The sequence below is a fragment of the Sceloporus undulatus genome, chromosome 8, assembly GCF_019175285.1.
Source record: "Sceloporus undulatus isolate JIND9_A2432 ecotype Alabama chromosome 8, SceUnd_v1.1, whole genome shotgun sequence".
NCBI classification, from domain to species: domain Eukaryota; kingdom Metazoa; phylum Chordata; class Lepidosauria; order Squamata; family Phrynosomatidae; genus Sceloporus; species Sceloporus undulatus.
This window is the reverse complement of record NC_056529.1, coordinates 33,783,417-33,797,968: the sequence shown is the minus strand read 5'-3', so window position 1 is coordinate 33,797,968 and position 14,552 is coordinate 33,783,417.

Sequence of the window (14,552 nt, the reverse complement as noted above, 5' to 3'; positions counted from 1 at the left end):
ATGCATGCGTCCTAAGAGGCCGGAAGCCACGCCAAAGCCACTCTCCAGCCATAAAGACTAGAACACAGCTTTGGCACAGCTTCTGGCCTCTTAGAACACATGCATCATTTAAACAGCATACCTCCAAAGTGACCCGAAGCAGCTTTATTTTGGCCTGTCTGTATTGGCCCATTGTTTTGTGGATTTTGGATTTCATTATAGTTTGGGGAAGTTGCTTTTCCTTTTTTACTATCATCCCCAGAATCCCCAGTGGCTATGCTGGGGCTGGGATTCTGGGGCATCTATTCCATAAAGGACTTTTCTACAACACACAGCTACAAGATATAACAGCCGCTAACATAGGCAAGAATTCTTAGAGGGTCACAAAAATTCTCAAGTAGTTTGTTACATGAGGCTAGTAAAGCCGCAGTTATAGTCTGATAATAGGGTCTTTGGCAGATACTTATCACACAACCTAGTGTCTCTCCTGTTTCTGCTTTGCATTTCAATTGCTGGCAGAGAGCATCTTTCCTTGAAGGTTTTTGTGATGAACTCCTATAACTATTACATCAGCTAGGAATGTTGCTTCCACATTCAGATGCAGTCTGCCCTTTGGATTACCAGATGTTGGAGGCCAAGTCTAAGGATTGCTCTGTTTCTACCAGCACTTGACATCTTTAAGCAGCAGTCAGGAACTGAGTACCAAGCAGGCAAAGATGGACCACCTTTTCAAAATGTCCATCATGTTCTGAAACACCAAGGCTGCATCCATACTGGAGAAATAACCCAGTTTGGCACCACTTTAACTGCCCTGGCTCAACAACATACTCCAACTCCCAGAATCGCAAAGCCTTGAGCCAAGGCAGTTAAAGTGGTGCCAAACTGGGTTATTTCTCCAGTGTGGATGCAGCCCATGTGTAGCATTTGCTGTACGACTTTGTGGGTACAGAAAATGCAGGCTTTCATACTGAGGCCTGCATCCAAGATGCTGTGAGAAGATAAAATGTGGTTCATCATTCATTGTAGCGTCTTGCTTAGACTGAGGCTTGGAACATCCATGTTCAAGTCTCTGTTGAATTATGAAAGTCATGGGATGTCCTGGTCAGTCATTCTCTCTCACTGTGGCCTAACTAATAAGATCATGGCCAGGGTGACCAGAGGTCCTCCTTTGTCAAGACATGTCTTACATTTCAACCTTCCATCTAGGAGCAATTCCAAAATGGCCTCTATTTTGAGCATGACGAGAAGCATGAATGTACATTTCTGTGAGCATTGCTAGCTTTTCTTTGGTCATGTCCTCCATTTTTCTGGAATGCCCTCCATTTTTAGGTGTGTTGCCCTCCAGGACACTTGGTCAACCTGACTGTGGTGGAAAGAACAAAGTCCATGTGAGACACCTTGAACTCGTTGGGGGAAAGGCAAGATATAAAAGTGGCTGATAAATAAATAAGCAAATAAAACCTAAGTATCTTGGACATGGGATCCAAATCTAAACCCAAAATTAAGGAAGACTCAATCTGTGATAACAGACCTTGCAGCGGAGATACACACCCTGAAACCCCTTGCATGCTAACCATGTTCCCACATCTACTCTAACATCACTAATACATTTTAGCAACAGAGAAATCTATATGTTCATCCACAATGTCAGCAGTTTATGCACCTGCTCATCTTTCAATATGATATATTCCTTTATTGGACAGCAATGACCCACTGTATTCTAGATAAGACTGATGAGCAAAAGAAGTTGAAAGCTAGCTTTCATTGTGAAATAGCTGGACAAAAATCCATTGAGGATTGTCATAGGGGCAGGGACAGAACTTGTGCTCATAGTACAGTATGTTTGAAATCAGGAGTGGGAGTTGTGAAACCCTGCAGATGTTCTGGAGGTGCAAGTCCCAGCAGCCTTAGCCTGCAAGGAACCTGGGAGTTGCCATTCAGCGACAAACTTCTTTACCCATTTTCTTACAGGCACAGCTTTGAAGTAACTAATGGCCAAATAGCTAGTATGTTGTCATGTGTCTTCAAGTCCTTTCTGACCAATGGCGACCCTATTTACTTGGCGAGATTTATTCAAATGAGATTTGCCGTCGCTTTCCTCTGAGGCTGAGAGTATGTGACTTCTCTAAGGACACCCAGGGGATTTCGTGGCCAAGTGAGGAATTGCACCCAGGTCTCCAGAGTCACCGTTTAACACTCAAACTGCTATGCCATTACCTTACATCCATTTAATCAAAGCCTTGCTTTTTGAAACCGTAACTATCCTAGTCACCTCTTTTGCCTGAGAATAACAACAACAACAACAACAATGATAATAAATTTTATTTCCTTCCCACCTCTCCTCAAGGCCGCATGCTAAATGCAGGGTGCCACATGTTAAAATACAAAACACAATTAAAAACACTTAAGCCCACAGTTGAAGCACAACACTATGAAACCATTCCAAATACATTCATGAGAGCTCATATACCAATTAAAATTCATGATTTCAAATTAGAACAACTAGCTCCTTTTTAATAAGTGACTTTCCAAGTAAGGACAGCATGATCTCACAAGGTTCAAAGTGAACTGTAGCGTTGGTACCAAGGGGTTTTTTTTTTGGGGGGGGGGGGATGAGACTCTTAGTAAAATGTAGCCCCTTTCCTCTATGCCCATCACCTGCTTACCTGCTGCTGGCTGAGAACATGCCCTGCTTTCACACACTGCCTCTGAATGATCTGGAGACATTGTGGGAAATGTAAACTGCAGCAAGACTGGTGCATCTCAGAGCATTACACCAGAGAGGGCAATAACAGGGACAGTGGGTACTCACAGGGTCCTGGGGCTTTGCCACCTGCCCAAAGGTGCTCAATGCTAGTGCAAGCCCTGATGAACTATGTGACTATATTTGAAGAGGCTGGTAAAAGTTCTGTCTCTTTATAAGGTAGTTTCTTATTACCTTGAGTCGCCTTGAGTCCATATATTGGGAGAAAGGTGAGATGATGATAATGATGATGATGATGATGATGATGATGATGATGATGATGATGTAAGATCTTGGAAAAAATAACATTTTGGGCTATGAGTCCCTTACTAGGATATGTGGACTTCACCTCCCATGCTAGCGAAGGGATTCTAGTAGGAGCAACCTTTCTGGTTTCTTACACTGCCCTATACTGAAACAAACTATGTAGACAAGTACAATACAACAAAAGCCTAAACCCACAAAACAGTGACACTTTTACTGGGCCAAGTAAAAAGCACAAAATACACCATGCAAGCTTTCAAAGCCTTCCTGGCTTCTTAATCAGGCGAAGATGTGTTGCATGATGTCTTTTGTGCTTTTTCGTTGGTCCAGTTAAGATATCAATATAGTTTTTGGTGTCTTCGACTTCACAAAGATTTCACTGTTTTGTGGATTGTGAGGTTTTTTTTGTATTTGGCTGCAAGGCTGCCCCTGATTAAGTAGACCATCTAGAATAGTTCCTCAAGGTATTTCCCATCCTTGTATTATCAGAGGCCTAACAATAATAATAATAATAATAATAATAATAATAATAGTTATAAACCGCTATTCCAAATTGATCATAGCGGTGTACAAGAAAATTATAAAACAGTACAATACAGTATATAAAAACAAATGCAATAGATATATGAAACTGATAAAACATTACAATTACCAATAAAATACATTTTAAACTAGAGATGTGAGAGTCTGAACATCTGCATGAAAACACAGCTCTGGCATTAGCCAGAGTGGAGACATTGTCCTGGCGATCAGGTGCTGGGAGCTGTGGCACATGCATTATCTTGCACCTTCAAAGACCAAGTCTGTGACCTTCTGGTGTGGTGAAGAATGGTGTCTCATTGGCAGTATCCCAGAAAGAGTCACTTGTTGGTCATATTGACTTCTTTCATGGCAGGCAGGCAGCGTATTGCCATCTTATTCCTTACTTCTAGAAGCTGTCTTAGGTCAGTCCAGCATGTAAAGCAAATTATCTGCTAACATGGTGCAGTGGTTTGAAGATTGAACTATGACTCTGGAGACCAGGGTTCAAATCCGCTCTTGGCCATGAAAACCCACTGGGTGACCCTGGGCAAGTTACAATCTCTCCGTCTCAGAGGGTGGCAATGGCAAACCCCCGCTAAAGAAACTTGCCAAGAAAACCCAGTGCCTTAGGGTCACCATAAGTCAGCAATGACTTAAAGGCAAACAACAGCCACAAGCTGTGCTTTGGAGCAAAGCAGGGGAAGGCATTCCTCCAAACTATTTCTAACATTTCCAGGTTTGAATCATATTTAGAATCCAAATGGCCCCCTCTAGTGGACCCTGATCCATATTTCCCCCTTCTTTTTATCTATGAGCAACCTGCACAAATATTAATAGGATTCCCATGGATGCAGCAGAAGGCGAGAGTAGGGGCAACAACACAATGGCACCACAATAAATAATGTGCTGCTCTTCCATTGTCTGAGATAGCTGCCTCCCTCTGCCCCACAGCAGGGTTGACTCTGGAAATTAATTTAATGCGCAGAAGATATACACAAGGGAATACAAACACAGACCCACACACATGCACACTTTCCAACTGTACCCTTGGGTCATTTTTGCAGTAAGCTCTGTGTGTCAGTGCCAGTTCCAACTCGGCACCCCTTGCCTCCCAAATCCCACATAAGACACAAACCCCTTGCGATCAGGATCACATGGAAATAGCCGTTGGAAAACACAGAAGGTGCTGGCACCACCAGCTCTATGGATTAAAAATGCACATAATCTGTTCTAGTGTACAAAGGCCTGCAAGAGTTGATAAATCTGCTCTCTCCATGGCGAAACAATCCCTCTCCCCAATTTCTTCAGAGGAGCAGGCTCTTTTGATGCAGAAATGGATGGGACTTGATTCTGGATTCATCTCTAGGTCCCACTCCATAGGCTAGTATTTTGCTTTGTTTTTCAAACAAGAAGCTGGGGCTTCCAGGGACTCCCAAAAATGACTGGCACACCAGTCTTTAAAGATGTCAACAGGTCTAATGTGAAACACACCCCGATATCTGGGAAAAGATGCATGTGTATATGTGCACACCCATGGTAATGCCAGCAAACGTATTTGTGGCAATGGAAAAATTCTTCACTTGGTAGTTCTCTCCTCCTTTTTTTAGGAAAGGTTATTCGGAATTCTTCTTGACATTTTAAATTCACTACACAACAAGGCAAAAACCTGGAGGGGCGCTTGTGCACTTTCACATTTTCCAGGCTGCACCTCCCCGAGAAAAAAAAGGAATCAAGAAATTACTTAAGAGAATTAAAAGTCCAGCGATGGGAAGCTTTCCTACTTAACATGTTGTTTTCCTGCAAGATTTGTCCAGAGGAAGTTTGCCATTGACTGAGGCTGAGAGAGTGTGACTTCCCAAGGGTTTCGTGGCGGACTGGAGAATCGAACCCTGACCTCCAGAGTCGTAGTCCAAAACTCAAATCACTACCCGTAAGACTAGAGCTATTTCTTTGGACAACAACTTCCAGAATCCCATAACCATTGGTCAAGATGTCTGGAGAAATGTCTGAGCTTTCCCAGGCTTTGGCCAAAACGGGAGACTGTGTAATACAGGTTTGCAGTCCAGTGCAAACAACATTGGGGAGATTAAACGGGTAGATTTGAATTATGGTCAGCATCTAAGTGATAACTGTGATAGAAGCTCCTGCAACAGGGAGAGAAGTCCACTTTTACCTAGTCACTGCCAAAATAGTATCTGTGACGGGGCTTCTGTAAGCTTCGCTTGCCCCCTGCAGGTTGTTGCATCAAGATCATTTTAACTTGGAAAACTGCAAAGTATGGTCTGAAACTAGTGGGCATGCACAACATCCATGAAGTAGAGTTGACTTGAGGACAGTTAGCAACAACAATGTGTGTGGCAGATCAGTTGCCTGTCTATTTGCAAGGGGACATCTGAACCCTCATATGTGCAGGTCATGAAGATGGGATTGGTCAGTGAGCAGTCTGTGAAACAATCCTATGTGTCCATTTCACATGCTGTATGAGACACAAAACATTCAAAGGGTGCATCTACATTGTATAAATAATGCAGTGTGGACCCATTTTAAGTGCTGTAGATACATCTTACGGAAGCCTGGGATTTGTAATTTTATAAGGTCTTTAGGCTCTTCTGCCAAAGCATGCTGGTGCCTCACAAAACCACATATCCTACATATTTGTAGGATAGAACCATGGCAGTTAAAGTGGGGTCAATCTTCATTATTTCTACAGTGTAGATCAGTGGTCCTCAAACTTTGGTCCTCCAGATGTTTTGGACTTCAGCTCCCCGAATTCCAAGCTGGCTAGGGCTCCTGGGAGATGATGCCCAAAATTCCTGGAAGACCAAAGTTTGGGAATTGCTGGCGTAGATGCACCCAAACTGAACTACTTTCATCTAACCCAGTGGTTCCCAACCTTCCTAATGCCACGACCCTTTAATACAGTTCCTCATGTTGTGGTGACCCAAACCCAAAGGGGTCCCGACCCACAGGTTGGGAACCACTGATCTAACCCAATGGGATGGAACCAAATAATTTGATTTATGGTTCCTGACAGTAAGGGCAGTTTGACAGTGGAACACACTCCTTCCTCGGAGTGTAGTGGAGTCTCCTTACTTGGAGGTCTTTAAACAGAGGCTGGATGGCCATCTGTCAATGGGGATACTTTAACTGAGAGTTCCTGCATGGCAGAATGGGGCTGGACTGGATGGTCCTTGTGATCTCTTCCAACTCTTCGATTCTATGATTCTATGAGAATCCCTAATCTATCCTGGCCACACTTAAACCCAGAAAAATGTGGGATAGGGTACCTGGTCAGAGGAATAGGACTCTATTGCTAGAATTACCCACCAATACAGTGCAGCCACCCATCAGAAAGCAGCTGCTACAAAGCATGGTTTGGCCAGTAGTGAGAACTCTGGTCACTAGATGGCCCTGTGACTCTGCAGTCAGCAGGATTGGGCTGCAAAATTTCACTCTCTCTTTTGAAAGCAAAGGGGATTGTCATACTAGAGGCCTGAATGAATTCACTTTTCCTTAAATCAGTCTTCAACACAAACCGAAATTTGCACTGGCTACCAAGCATATCATCAAGTCAGTTCTTTCATTAGGTCCAAACTTTTGTGCTACATAGAAGGCTTCTTCCAGCTAGGGGTTAAGGGGAAAATCTTATGGAAGCAAAGCATGTGCAAAGAGAAAAAAGATGTTAAGATTAGCAGATGCCAAAACCTAATCTACATTCACACATAGAGGAAGTAGCACAAAATATGCCCCAAAGGTAATATCTGGTGTGAAGATTTAAAACAAGTGGATAGACTCAGTCAAGGAAGCCACAGGTGCCCTGAGCTTGAGAGACCTGAGCAGAGCTGTGGATGATAGGGTTACCTGGAGATCTCTCATTCATGCAGTTGCCATACGTTGAAGTCAACTTGATAGCAGTTAACAACAAAGTTATATAGTTATATCGTAAACTCATGGAAAATACAAACAAATGTCATAGTTGTGTGACAAAGTGCACATACTTTGCTATCAGAAGGTCCCACTCCCATCTTCCAAAAAACCAGAGCAGACAGTAGACAGAGATTAATGGCAAATATTCAGTATGTGAGCAGAGAATTGCCTTGCAAAATTCAGAAAATTTTTCTAACACATGTATTAGCCAAGAAGAAGCACAAATAAAGTCATTTCGGTTAAGAACATGGACCGAATAAAATTCTCTTCCATCCACATTTCCCTTTCAAATATGGCCAAGTATTCTTCCTTTAGTAGAGGAGCAGGCAACTATGACCCTCCAGATGAGCTGGTCTACAACTCCCACCATCTTTAGCTATGATAGCTAATAGAGCTATAGTCCAATAACATGAACGGGGCCTAGAACATGTCCCCCCAACCCAGTATACTATATAAGAGACTATATATATATTTGTGTTTGTGTGTGTGTGTGTGTGTAAATTTGCACGCACGCACGCACGCATGCGCACGCACATACATGATCTTCCATCTGTTTTAAAGCACAAAGACAAGTATACTCAGAGCATTGCCTGTTTCAGACACAATTCAGGATAATTATACAAGAGGCGATTTATTTGTTATATTTGTACCCCACTTTTACTCCGGCTAAGTTAAGGTGGCATAGGTGGTAGCACACTTTATCATTACAATGACCCTGTGAGGTGGGTCAGGCTTAAATCCTTAACAATGGAGACACCAGCTTTCGGTTCTGGCAGATTTATAGCACAAGCCGTGAGCCGGGTTCCCACTGTGAGTACAAGCTGTGATGTCCTACAAATGCATCTCGGCAGTCTTCCAAGAGCGAGATCTATTAGTAAACTCCAGTCTCCTAAAATATGAAAGGAGAGAGTTCAGAGAAAGTGCTTCCAAGAGCTATGGAGGTCCAGCTTTCCTTGTTGAGTCAGTACCAGAAGCACCAGAACTTAAATGATGTTCTGTTTTACCTGAAGTAGTGAGTATCTTTCTGCTGCAAAACTGAAGAGCCATGGAGATGAAATATTTTTAACTGCAATGATGTATATTATGACTTATATAAAGATGCAGGATGAAAGCTGTGTGGTCACAAATAACTTCTTCTCAGGCTTGCTACACAAGGCAAGGACGAACAATAGACCGAAACATGTTTACTTTGGGCATCGAATCTTAGAACTGTGGAGTTAAGAGTACTCCAAGGACCGGACTTATAGTCTGCTCTTCCAAAATGAGCTGTACCTAAAAAATAAACTGGGAAAGAAAATCCAAACATAGGAGAGTCGCACAACCTGCCAAATGGTCAAAGAAACTAAGAACCAGTCCATATGATTCTCCTCCTGTCGCACTGCAAGGTCCTTGGTGCAGAAACCCAAACATATGAATAAATACACATGGCTTGTGGATTCTTGGAGTTGTAGTTCATAAAAATATATTTCTTTCCCCAGGCTGTGGTCAAAGTTCAAACCCCGGCGTCTCTCAAACCTCTCCTGACATTTTTCCAAACTCCTCCAGTCATATCCACACACATCAGTTGCTTTGATTCAAGTGTCTGGCTCAAAGAAGGATCAGTAAATGAACTTAGTTCTATGGTATCGCCAAACCGGCATGCACTTGTTGAGCTTACTCTCCCATAGTTTAATGGCTGCTTGCTGAACGCCATCCTTTCTCAGATTTCAGTTCTGCAAAAAGATTATGGAGAGGGACGGGGGGGGGGGGGGAGAGAGAGAGAGAGATGGCACATCTCTTTAGAACATTTCGGCTCCTCCAGGAATTTTTGATCAGCCCAGAAGAAACACATGCACATCAAGGTGCCCCAAGAATATGTGTCTTGGAAAACGTACAGAAGCTTAATATCAGTTGCTTGTATACAAGCAAGGGCTGCGCAGCTATTTTCAGACTGATGATGTAACGTAGGCAACAAAAGGCATAGTCAAACCCATCCCCTTCCTTTCCATAGAATCACAGAACCATAAAATCATAGAGTTGGAAGAGACCCCAAGGGCCATCCAGTCCAACCCCATTCTGCCATGCAGGAACTCTCAACCAAAGCATCCCCAACAGATGGCCATCCAGCCTCTGCTTAAAGACCTCCAAGGAAAGAGACTCCACTACACTCCGAGGGAGTTTCTTCCTCTGTCAAACAGCCCTTACTGTAAAGAAGTTCCTCCTGATGTTGAGGTGGAAACTCTTTTCCTGGAGCTTGCTGTTGCTGATGCTCCAGACAAATGGGTGTAAAAGAAAAGGAATGAAAGGAAGGGTGTTTATACGTCTGGGTGGCTTTATGTTGACAGGTAAAATTGCTGCTTTTTCCCCCCATCCCCAAACAGAAAAGAGTGAGATGGTACTTTAAAGTGGGGCAGGACATTGCTTTGGCAGACATAGGGAGCATATTTTCATCTTGCTACATGCTGTAAGCCAGGGCTTCAAAGGTTGTGTCATGGGAGACTAGCAACTTTTTTTTTGCTCCAGTGTGCCAAATCAGATGAAGAACCTGCCTGATCCCACATTTGTACAGTGGTCAATTACAGTGCATCACTAGGGGGTGCAGACCACAGCAAGTGACACTACTTCTGCTCAAATACCTATATTTTCTGGGCAAGGTACAAGGTGTTGGTTCTAACCTTTAAAACCCTACATGGCCTGGGTCCTGACTACTTGCAGGAGCGCCTACTTCCATACAATCCACCCCGCACACTTTGGTCCTCTGGGAAGAATCTGCTACAACCTAAGAAGACCAGACTTTCAATGGTGACCCAGAGGATCTTCTCATCAGCTGCTCCCAGGCTCTGGAACGACCTGCTGGATGAGATCTGTCAGATTACCACCTTGGAAGCCTTTAAAAAGGCTATTAAGACTGATCTCTTCTGGCAGGCCTTTCCAGACTAGGTTAGATCCATTAGACTTGCCTCCCCCTCTATTGATACTGATATCAAAATTAATTGATACCATCGCCCTCGTCCTCCCCTCCTCTAGAGGAAGACTCATTTCTAGCGCTAATCTGCCCGAAATTTTAGTGTATTCATATTGGATAGTTTTAAATTTTGGACAGTTTTAAATTTAATCTTTTTTTAAGGGATTGATCACTGTTGGGGTTTTGGGGTTTTTAAATTGTAATTTTTAATTGTTTGATGTTTTAATTATACTTTTGGAATCCGCTTTGATTCCTTTGTGAAAAAGTGGAATACAAATAAATATTATTATTATTTTGGCAGAAACATTGTGGCACTAGAACTACTCACCTATCCATTGCCTCTCCTGATGATCACTTCGGCAAAAAATGGATTTGTTCCAAATCTTAGTTGCAAACTTCCTACAACTGTGTGTATTGCACGATGTTGATATTCCTATTTTACCATTGCTTGTGAATTTGTTATATTAGAATGCTGTTACCCACATCATGAGAAGGTATGATTCACTAGACAAAACAATGATGCTGGGAAAGAGGGCAGTAGAAATAAAGGAAAACTATATACCAGACGGTTAGACTCCATGAGGCCCAGGCAATGGACTTGAGTCTACAAGACCTCACCAGGGCAGTAGAATACAGGGGATCTTGGAAATGTCTCATCCGTAGGGTTGCCATGACTCAAGGACACCTCGAGGGCAGCTAAATCAACAAATGCCATTCCGTGTTTCAGGTTCTCACACCTTACTGCAAACTTACAACAACATCTTGTAGAACCGGGTTGTGTGTGTTTTACTGTGCAAACTGTACAAGCATTACCAACTTTAATGCCCAGAAGAAAAAAATGACTTAATCAATCCAGAGAAAGTCTGGGTGTCAACCTAATATAAACCTTTGGGTGTGAAAGAGCTATTGGAACCTACTGCTGTCTGCATTCCAAGACAAAAATCTCTGGAGCATCCTTAGAGGGGGGCCCTCTGCCCACATTGGACTAATCTGACATTTCTGGGAGAGCCAAGATGTTCCCAAGGTGTTCTTTCCCTGACCTCTTTTGCAGGGTGTGAAATCTGATAACAAATGGTACATACATCAAACAGATGGCAGCTAGACTTTTTTTCACAGCGAGTGTCTTCAAGGAAACATTTAATCTGACACCTCCCTTTCTGCAGATCCAAAGAGAGATAGAGATAGAGATGCAGAAATGTACATAAAAACACCAAGTGATAAACTCCAAAGTTACAAGGGAAAGTTTGGACATTACTCCTCACACCTGCCTTTCCCAACACACTATGGGACACTTTAATGGGTCCCTGAAGTCATGCTCTTCAGTGATTTACCTCTTGAACCATCACACCGCAAGCTCCACAGGTGGAATTCTGACTTCGTTTCCATCCATTAGCTAAACCTTAGAAGAAGCACTTCTGTTGCTTAAAATAGGACAAAGAATGCAGTAGCAACCAAATGTGTTTCTCCTACACAAAAAGATGCGGCCCTTTGGTGTTCCTCAGATAACAGGACCCCAGTAAAACCATATTTGGCCCCAGATCATAGATTCCCGACTCCAGTCTTAGACTGAGAGATTGTTCTTCAGTTTATGGAAAGGTGAACTGCTTCTCTGTTTCCCTTCAACTCCCAGGTTTGTATCATCAGGCCCTCAGTGAGAAGTTATTTTTGCATGGATTGACAAAGGGTCACTCAATCCATCTCTTGTCCCTTCCCCTTCATCACACATCTGGCAATGTACCTCCATGTGCAGCATGCTTATACATTCAATACATTAATATATGAAATGTGCAGCAGAGAGGCAAGGTGGTCCCCATGTTGGTGTAATTTAGCATTTAGCCGCTAGATGGGAGATTTATCTCAGGTTTGGGAAGTTCTTTACTCCTCTGCTGTTCCAAGGGTAGCTTCCAGAGAGCAAACCATCATATCTTAGAGTAATAATTTAGGATTCCACTCTTCTAGCAAGTTTTCCCCATAGCTGGCAATTTGCATGGCCCCATTAGCCCACCATAAACCCAGCAAATAAAATGTGTCAGAATTAACTTGCACCTAAATCCAGATGGGGGACAATTTAAGATGTCACATCAAGTGCAAGGATCTTCATTTCTCAGTGGAGTATTGTGATTTGCTTTTTTGTTTGACCTTCCCCTTCTAAAATTACTTTGCCCTGAACATCTGAGTGTATTGAGATCCTTCCATATACTGTTATCACATGAATGCCACCTAATTCCATATCAAGGTCCTACCTGTATGGAGAACAAGACAAGGACAACCTTGGCCGCCTCTTGGTTGATCCTTGTGAGCCCACTGAGCAGTTCCCTCTGTTGGAAGACAATGCCACAGAAAAGGTCAGAGATGCGTGATGGAGGATCCTTTTCCATTGCCAATATTAAACTGGCATTTCCAACAGTTTCTGTACACGGAGTGGAGGAAATGGCAACTCAGAGTCCTTTCCCTCCAGGAACAAAATATCTTGGGCCAGGTCTGGCTGTGTGGGTTGGAGGCTTTAAGCCAAATGTTGTTGTCATGTGTCTTCAAGTTGTTTCCGACTTATGGTGACCCTAAAGCAAACCTAGCATGGGGTTTTCTGGGGCTGAAAGGGTATAACTTGGCCAAGGTTATCCAACGGGTTTCCATGGCCAAGCAGGCAATCGAACCCTGATCGCCAGAGTCCTAATCCTATGCTGAAATCCCTATGCCACACTGGGTCTCAGATCTTTAAGGGGGCACCAGATATGAACCAGGGACCAACTAAGACAAAACTGACATTAAAAGGGTGAAATGGAGGCCCCTCTTCACAATGATTTCAGAAGCTGAGCAAAGAAGCCTCATATTGTGTTTCATGGGAGCTGGCTTAGATGGTCATTTAACCAAAGGAAGGAAGGAAGGAAGGAAGGAAGGAAAAAGGAAGGAAGGAAGGAAGGAAGGAAGGAATCTTCCCATAAAGAGGACATTATGCATATATTCATGTATAGAAATCTGGATGGGATCAGACAAGACAGTCATAATATGATGCGCAGAACAGCACCTTGTACAGGTGCTGGTTGTTGTTGGTGGATAGCTTCAAGGCCTCAAGTTAATGAAGCATATTAAGCAGAGGCAATTAGCATTAATGAAGAGAACAGAGGTTGGAAACAATAATCTCAGGATCTCTTTGCTTAATAATGATAACACAAATGCAAATGCCCTGCCTCACCTCATCCCTCCATTGCTTTTTCTTACCTACATTTGCAGACTGCAGTCTTCCCTCATTTGGCTCCTGTCCTGTACTAACAAATCCTGAATTTTCTTCGAAAATTCAAGCCCTACTTGATCTCATATATATATTTGGAGCAATGCGGAATTATCCAAGAGAAATTTCCTCCCTGTGACTGATAGTGGAGAATTTTTCTAATCTTGTTTTAGCTTCAGCCCCTGATTTGAACATAGCATTTCTGGAAGAGGAAGAGACACAATCCTGCTGGCAATAGGGCAGTGAAGACCAGTTTTGCCTTATCCCACCTCGCACATTGCAAAACTGTGTTAGCAGTGATCCAGAAGTGACATGACACCACTTCCAGTTTGATTTTTGATTTATTTCCTGCTGTTTGGGTTTTGGAAAACACAAATGATGGAAAATTGTTATGTTTTCATGGGCTTTGGAGTTTGTTATTGCTGTATTCTTGCAATTTGAGGGGTGAAAAAGCATCAACCAAGGTGTTGAGTTTCTTGGAGAACTTGGGACTGCAGGAAGGGACTGGGGCCACAGGCTGCATTTTCTCTGCCCTATAACTTTATAGGATGCCTCATGAAAACTTACATTTAGGCCTGGGGATTTTTGCCATAAGAGGAGATAATTCTTTTATGGGCTGCAGTTGGTAAAAAGAGAGCCTGTGTAATGTAGCATTTGCGCACCAGACAACAACTCTGGAGATGAGGGTTCAAATCCTTCTCGGCCATGGAAACCCACTGGGTGGTTTTGAGCAAGTCACACTCTCTCAGCCTCAGAGGAAAGCAAAGACAAAACCCCAATGTACAAATCCTTACAAGAAACTCCCACAATAGGTTCGCATTAGGGTCACCATAAGTCAGAAACAACTTGAACACAGCAAGGCAGTTGGCAAAAAATTATGGAACTGGTTTCCATTTGTATCTAGTACATGGATATACAGTACTAGATCCATGTCTGTCTAGTTC